The sequence below is a fragment of the Typopeltis vanoorti genome, chromosome 22 (assembly GCF_054136105.1).
Source record: "Typopeltis vanoorti isolate ZY-2024b chromosome 22, IOZ_Tvanoo_1.0, whole genome shotgun sequence".
NCBI lineage: Eukaryota > Metazoa > Arthropoda > Arachnida > Uropygi > Thelyphonidae > Typopeltis > Typopeltis vanoorti.
Genome location: NC_143570.1, coordinates 78,167,963 through 78,176,931, shown reverse-complemented (window position 1 = coordinate 78,176,931; position 8,969 = coordinate 78,167,963). Strand labels below are relative to the sequence as shown.

Here is an 8,969-nt window from a genome sequence, read left to right as displayed (position 1 = left end):
AATTAGTGTGTTGATTAAAAAATTCTGGTGAAAACTAGGACATGGTGCGCTTTTTCAAACTAGTGAAAGGAATAGTAAAGACGATTTTTAATGGATTTTAGGGATTATCGTGTTTTTAGTTTATTATTACTTCACTATATCGCTATGCCAGCATGCTTGCCCGAGTGGTTAGCGTCCCCACTCTTCAACTAATAGGCTGCAGTAGGCAAGGACGTTTGTGGTTGTCTTTAGGTGGGAAATGAATTTCATCAAGCGCTATGAGACCACCTCTACGTTTGATGGAGGCCTCAAATATCTTGAAAAAGTTCTGTTTTGTCTCTAGAGAAGAGGTTCCGGACTATATTTATATAAAAATAGAAAGAAAAAAAAATCCTTCGCTCATTCACAGGGCTATCCAACCTTAGGTGATCCGAGGCATTACAATGCGTATCTAGTAATTTGGTGACATCAACGACACAATCTCGAAAGCTGAACAAACGAACAACACCAACTGCTCGCTTACGTTCCCCATGAGAGTCCGGAGTATGCGCGTTGGAACAAAACAGTGTAAGAACGCTTTGCAAATTGTATTATATGTTAGCATATAACCTTTCATGGGGGAGCAGCAAAAAAATCAACAAACAAAAAAAAAAAAAACGCCAGTTGCTATACCTAGTAGAGCAGGGCTGTCCAAAGCACTGCCCGCGGGCCACTCTGGACAGCCATGTGGGTTGGCCCACTTGTGGGCCAACCCACATGGCTGTCCAGATTTGATTTTCACGAGCGAAAAAGTAAAATAACAATTTGAATCGAATGCGTCTTAGATATTTTAATTATATCACTAATCGATAATCCCACGTGATTTTCAAATATTAGATGTGTCAAAAAAGCGTTCTTACACTGTTTTGTTCCAACGCGCATACTCCGGACTCTCACGGGGAACGTAAGCGCGCAGTTGGTGTTGTTCGTTTGTTCAGCTTTCGAGGTTGTGTCGCTGGAGTCACCAAAATACTAGATACGCATTGTGATGCCTCGGATTACCTAAGGTTGGATAGTCTGTAGTAGAGCAACAGTCATGGTGACTTAAGCCATATGTTGTGGAAGTCAACAAATAGGAACTTTTTTCATGTAACTAATTTCAGAGTTATAATGAATTTTCAAACGCCGAATCCAAATCTACAATTCAGAAAATTTCAATTACGTAATATATTTTTTACATTTATTATTACTTGACACCTCCAGGGAGTCCGAGACTCATCGAGGGAGGGCACTTGCTTGCTCTGCAGCTCTCCATCTCCACCACTCAGTCCTCTAGCTACAGAGGAGCGCATCATCTACACCAACGCCGTCTACTGTCCACCACAACCACTACTATTTTCACACACAATCATCCATGCCCACGGCGGGATTCGAACCTGCAGCCTTTTGACATGAGAGCGGATACGCTAACCACTCGGCCAACCAGGCCGGCATATATGTATGATTTTTATACTTATAAAAACGGCATACATAAAAATCATATATGTATGATTTTTATGGGTTTTTGGAATATTTTATCACGAATCATGTGCCTTATTTCTCGCAAAATAGAACTTATTCCTTCCTTAATTTTGATAACACTGAAATGTCTGATCAGAGATTTTTCTTTTTTGGGGATAATACTAATCTCCAGTTATTACCAGGGAGATTATAAGATTATTAGAATATCTAGTAGTCAATCTTCACTACAACTCTTTAACAACTATGCAAGTCGTCAAAATAACTTAGCTAACACTGCGAATCAAAATAAATCTCTCTCAGAAAAATACCTCTGCTACTGTCATATTCTATTAATATTTCCATGGTCTCTTTGTACATTGGTATCCTTTGAACAGTCTCCTCAAAAACTCTTCAAATGTGTGCAGCGGCTATCAAACACTCCCTAGTTCACAGAGCACTTCTGTTTTTCCCCTTTTGCAGTCTTTTTGGAGCGGTCTCCCTTTTGTATTATATACAGATTTTGAAATCCAATTTACACCAGTTTCTTCTTTTTTCCTCAGGTTTCTTGCTCATTCCTGATACTGATTCCCGGTGGTGATAACTTCTCGTAAAAAGTGGATAATTTATTATTTTGTTTTTTCATTAGTGCGCATGTTTAAGCTTCTGATACAAAAAGAAATAATTAAATTGGAATTTGTTGATGATTCAAAAATTGAGAATATGGCGGAGTTTTTCCATTTTCTCTAATTGGATTTTTTTATTGCGTACTCCAAACAGAAATAATTTATTCTACTGTTCTGATATATTATAGCTTGCACTTTCTTGTGATACATTGTTTAGCTTATACAATCGGCAGCTCGGTAATCGATAATATGGGAAGCTAAATCTAGAATAGAAGCACGAAATAAGTAAATAACACTCAGGACCCATCCGTCCGTATTATTATTCGCACAGTCTTTCAATATGCTGAACAATGTTTGTCTACCTGCATCACGTGAACCATCACATGTATTTGTTTTCTTCTCAGTTACAGTTTGCTTTATTTTCATTGGCTTTGTTTATATTTGTTTACTTAAAAAACAGCAAACAAGTATATATTGAAGGCTTAACAACAACAACAAGGGAGTAAATAAATAATTACATTTCATTTATTTATTATTAAATAAATAATGTTACATCGCTGAAATGAAACCTATTGGCTCTTTATATTTATATAACGTTTCATAATATTCAATGGAAGCTCACTCAGGTAATAATAGCCTTTTGCAAATTTACAGTACACAATCATTACACTAAAATTATATAAACTATATTCTCGATTATAGAATTCTTTGTTTAGTTATTGTATATTATCTTTTATACTTGATTTATTATGTACTTTATTGCTTTTATTTAACAAACAATAAAGATTAATTTTTTTAACGAATGTGTGGATTTTCAGCTTCGCACAGGACGCCGATTCTTTGCTAAATCTCTTATAACAAATATTGTCTCACACAGCTATATGGAAAATTACTTTGTCGTTTCAACTGAGAATTAATTGACCTTTAATATTTACTGTTACTGATGTTTTGAAACTTAAGGCATTGGAATATGACCTTTATAACCTCATATCAGCAAGGGTTTTAGCTGATATGCAGAGAGCATTTGACTTTGATAATTTCCTCTTGTACAGATTATTATTATTTTTTTTAATTCTTTGTAAAATCCAGGGGCGAATTCTCCATGCTTGCTATGGAGAATTCGGCCATTTCTCAAGCTCATTATGTGAGAAAGAAGTAATATTTATTTGTTAATAAATGCATGCATTTATAAGCATTCCATTTAGGCTTTTATTTTTGTAGACAGAAGACGTCTTAAGCTTGCGCGGCAATAATTGAGCTTTACGTTGTGTATCGAAGGCCGATGCTTGCTCGTCTAGTCAAAGCTACCTTGGCTTGCTCGGTTGTAGGAGCTTCCACGTCCTCGCTGCAGCACTGTGATTTCATGCGCGCATAGCCATTTCCGCTCCCTTCACGTCGTCTTAAACACATGCCATACGTAGTCAACGTAGCTCTAGCCAGTGAGCTTCAGCCAGTCTTTACAAGTGTGCGTGTTGCTTGGGAAAATTATGTTACAATCAACTTTTTATGACGATGCTATTGACCAGTTCATAAAGAAGAACCGTAGGGTAGAATTTGTATTTAAGTAGCTAAATTGAAAAGGATAGAATAGAATATCATTTGTAAAATAAATGTTGTATTTATATGATTAAATGTGCCTAAATTTCAAAATGTATAGTTTTAAATGGTCAGTAATTCATTATTCCGCTAATCAGACTTCAATCACACCTCTCACTCCCTGAATGATAACAAGAGCAAGGTGAATTTCAAGACCAGCATTTTCCCCTAGTAAAATCATACTGAACATTCTTTACATACTTTTACGACTGTGATATGTTGGCTGTTCTCTGAACCTTCCATGGAAGTGGAACAAAATTCTTTGTTCTCCTCATTAGCGTTTTGCTTGAAAATACACATTACATAAAAGGCCGATGGACATATTCTCATAAGCTTTCTGATAATTTCCGAAACTTCTTTTTAAATTTCATTTGCACATTTAGGCATAAAATATATAAATATATAGTGCATATAATATCCCCCATATTAATATCTTAAATAAACTAAATTGAAACCTTTTAGACTCTATACATTGCTATATAATTCACTTATGATGAATTCAACTTTCCGACAGAATTTTCCGAATAGAGGGTTTTTGCCCTTTTAAGGCTCTTGTCTGGTTGAGAACTATCAGTCACGCCTAGCACCAGCAAAAGGCGAATATATGAGATTCTTGTGCATGCGCAGTCTTATAAGTAGTGCAAACCAAGATAATCCCGATGCTGAAGGTTATATTCTTATAAGTTATTTGATAAATTTCGAAACGTTTTAAGTTTCATTTGTATTTGGCTATAAAATGTATGTATTTATATTATATCTCTATATGAATATACAGTACACTTTGGTGAAAGTTTAGCAATGGCTTGATAACAAACATGCGCATTCTCAAAAGAAGTAGTCTTAAATGTTTTTGAGAACAGCCAATTAGAAGCAAGTGCAAAAGGTGCGGCTGTGCTTTCGTTAATATATATATATATAGTTACTACTTGAATGTTTTCCTTTTTTTTTTAATAGATTAATGTACTTTGATCCTTCAATATAGATTAGGCTTCACTTTTTAATGAATATTTCTATGTTTTACATTAAAAATCCTTCATGGTTTTTTTTTTCAGAGCTACAACGTTCCCTTTTAGAATTATATCCAAGCTCTCTAGGGGTGGACTTGAGCCTTTCCTAATGGTATGCGAAATTACATTTGTTAAAACGAAAAATAAATTATATAAAAAAATATTATTGCAAAATGCATATAAACATATCTTCGATTATGTATGAATCTAATATTCAGACTGATATTCCATTGATTCACATGGACATAAAATGATAATACCATTATTTCTATTATTGAGCTAGAAAAGCTACTAATCTTATTAATATTACGAATCTCTAATTCTTGTAACAAATAATTATAAATATTCACGATCTCATTTATAATAGTGCAGCAATACCTTGCATAGCGCAGTTTTGATCAGCGCGGGTTTCGCTATAGTACTGTTTATAACTTTTAACAATTTAAAAATTGTTAGCATAGCATCTGACAAGAAACACATCCTGAAAGGATTCAGAAAAATCTAAACACGTTGGTCAACTGCTATTCTTTTGACAGTATGTACAACAGAACTATTCAGACACTGCCTCTGCCGTCTATCCTTGGATGTAGAGGAGCCTACCAACAACCTCAACTTTAACAGATCAAGTTGCAAGACTTAGTCAATGTCGACTGACGACACCAATACTCTAAACAGGACTAAAGGGAAAGTAAACCCTGATAGTACTCCACAAATCTTAGCCCAAGAAGTTAAACTCAAAATTCCCACAGACACCAAAAAAAAAAAAAAAACAAGAGCCCTCCTCATTATAAAAAAAGGTTTCCTATCATGTCTTACATCTACAGTAAACCCCAATCTAATAACTATCGATGAAATTGATGCAAGACTCAAATTAATTTACTAAAATGGATAAAGCTCTGATGGCATCCATCCAGATTTATTCACTTCAAGAGCAAAATCCTGGCTATCTAATTTCTTCTCCACAATAATAAATGATGAAGGGCTCCCAAAACGTTGGCAGGAATCAAAGATAATAGCCCTGCCGAAACTTAATGTCAACTTATGATCCTAATAGCTACCGCCCTGTAGCATTACTTTCCACTCCTTACAAACTTTTTGAAAGGATTATCCTCTCTAGAATTTCTCCAAAATTAGAAGCCATCTTACTCAGTGAACAGGCTGAGTTTAGGTCTGGCAGAAGCTGCTGCGATTAGGTCGTCTTAGCCCTCATACCCATATAGAAGCTGGATACCAAAAGGATTTAAAAAACAGGTACTCCCTTCGTAGTCTTAACATCAGCTTATGGCACCGTATGGAAGAAAGATTTACTATATAAAGCAGCTAAAATAATCAACTTCTAAAAAATACTGAAATTACTCGAACAGTCTCCAACAAAAACGCAGAACATTTATCTTACAGGATTGATTGCTACAAGGATCTGTCTTCGGCTTTATTCAACCTGTACACAAGAGATACCGCTCCAACAGTTAGTCGAGAGTTTATCCATGCTGATGACATTGCTATAGCCGCCCAAGACTACCTTCCAAGGCGTTGAGAAAACACTGAACAAAGATCTCAGCTCACTACAAAATTACTTGGAACGCTGGGGCCTATCTCATAATCAAAGCATTAACTGTTGTTTCTGCTTTCTGCCTAAATAACCACAAGACTCATAGAAAACTAAAACTAAATTCTGCAACAGGACTCTAATCAATGAAAGTAACCCTTGTTACCTTGGTTTCACACTTGATCTCAGTCTAATTTACTGAAAACATTTCGATAAAACTAAGTTAAAGATATCTGTCAGGAACAATATCTTGACCAATGTCTTGGGTTGTAATGTCTTGACTCTAGTCTTCTCTGTTACAGAGTATTGTTCGCCAGTTTGGAGCTGAAGTCACCACCCGACTCTCATAGATATACAGCTTAACATAATAATGAGAATCATCTCTGGTACCTTATGATCTACTCCTCTCCCATGGTTACCTGTTCTTTCAGACATCTCTTCCATGCTTCAGAAGAGAAGAAGCTATCTTCAAAGAAATAAAGAAAATCAGAAATAATATGGATCTTCCTATTCATCAAGATATCTCTTCATCCCCAAAACACCGCCTTGTTTCCAGATCTCCCATATGGCTTGTGGAATTACAGATGATGATCCCCAGGACTGGTGGAGAAGACTCTGGAATTAACTACAAACAAGTACCTGATCACAGATCCAACTATCAAACCACCAGGATTCAATGTACTTCGACACCTCTGGAGTTGGCAAAACAGATTTAGGACTGGGCAAGGCCTCTGTGCCAACTTATTACATTTGTGGGGAATTTTGCAGTCACTCTTTTGCCTGTGTGATGCTGTGCAGACTTGGGGGGGGGGGGGCTCAGGAATTTGCATTTACTCCCAGACAGTGTCATCGACTGATTAACTGAACTGTCAGTCTGTATTGTTTTGTTCAACAATTTCTTGTAGCGTATGGTGGAAACAAGAAATTGTTTCCACCATACGCTAAATAATAATAATAATAATTTAAAAAAAATTAACAGTTGTACAGTACTGTGCTGCATTACCAACATTCTGATTATACTAAAATAGTATCCTCGTGATTTAGCATACCGCAGTAACAACTGTATGGATTCACGCTTTAGTAATATTTTCAACTTTTGGTGAAGAAAAGTCGCGGTCGCTTTACAATTTCAATTTTTTTAATGACATACTTATTACATTTTTATTACATATAGTACTGAATACTAAACACAAGTGCCCTTTTATAAGCGAGTGTAAGTGTGAAGAGAAAATGTAACGAAGCTTGTGAACCTAGCAAACGTAGATGGTTAACACTATAATAGAACAAAAACTTAAAATTGTGAAGTGCCATGAAGAAAAATAGACGATGTTTCTAATTTTCTTATGGATTTTTTCATCGATCCTAGCATTGAACGAAGCATTAATGTTTGGCAAGCATTACAAAATGCCATTCGATGTTACTGAGATATGCATGCAGAGAAAATGAAAAAAATCTGTGTAAACTAGTGTTTAAATACTATTCTTTCAAATAAATCTTTACAATTTTTCGTTTTATTTTAATCGTTTTTAATTTTTTCCGTGTGCATTAATTAGTATTTCTGGGTGAGCTCAGTGCAAAAATGATACGTTTCACCAATACTGTAATTGTCTGTTTGAAACGCATCATACCACAATGCATTGTAATAATGTTTTAAACAGTGCTATTTTGCTTGCACGGAACTTTTTCGACATTTATTAACCACTCTATGCAAAGTATTATTGTATTTCATCCTTTCAGGAATTTTTTTTTTCTGCAAATATTTTTCCTATAGGAACGAAGTGGTAGGCCTCAGTATTTATTTCAGGTCCGCTAAATAACCTGCGCACTCGATATTACATCTATAGCTCAATTTTTATCGAATTAATTAATAAATCAGTATTGAATCGGTGCTTAGCCGATGGTAATTGGCACCGTAAGATATCGTCTTAAGGGGTCTCTCTCTCTCTCTCTGAAAAAAAAAAAAAAAAAAAAAATAGGATGCCTCTAAAAATCGGTATCCTGAGCCAATCTCCTAACTTCACTTGTTGGACGTCTTGTATTGAAAAGGGCGTGCTTCTTTTTCTAACTCAATATCAACTATTTCACTAAAAATATTTGTTGTCGCTACTTTGACTAATTTAGAAAACCAGTGGAAGTGGATTAAAAGCAGGGCATGATTTAGAGTGTTTAAAAACTGGATTGCATCGCAAGAATTAAAACCGTCATAATTATACTCGGCAAAATACTTAATATGCAAAAAAATTAGCCAGACACTGATTAAAAAGTAGAAGATTAACTTAGTTTAAGGCTATTTAGTTGACATATTTTTATTAGTAGTATTAGTCTTGTTTGCTGTTGCACTGAAAACATTTACTTTATTATTCAGTTAAAATTCAGGCACTTCTGAATTTTACGGCGCGTTTCGCAAAGTACGTAAGCTCATTGTGTCTTTTGGCCCTATGTACACGTGTAACATATGCATTAGTTATTCTGGGACTCTGTCTAACGAATCTTATTGAAATTTGGTATATAGAATCCTTACAAACATTTGTCGAGTAACCCGAATTTGTTTTTAAATCCTCTCGTTTGCATAGACAAAAAAAGTATCAAAATTATGTATTCCAACAACTCTGCAATCGCCATATAGATTTTAATAAAATGTTGGATCAGATTACCGTTTCTGTTTTCCAGATGCAGAAATTATCCATGTTGGAATGAGGGCGCTCATTTCCCACTCTTTGAAATTCCTGCCCAATCCAA

The 8,969-nt window shown here is 35.2% G+C and overlaps 1 long non-coding RNA gene across 1 annotated transcript; it reads left to right on the top strand.

Annotated features, from left to right (window-relative positions):
- The first annotated feature begins 2,567 nt into the window (after nt 1-2,567).
- LOC150094502 (uncharacterized) lies at nt 2,568-7,027 on the top strand. Its single transcript, XR_016550238.1, has 3 exons — nt 2,568-2,707; nt 4,730-4,796; nt 6,533-7,027. It is a non-coding gene; the product is annotated as an uncharacterized LOC150094502 (long non-coding RNA).
- The last annotated feature ends 1,942 nt before the right edge of the window (nt 7,028-8,969 follow it).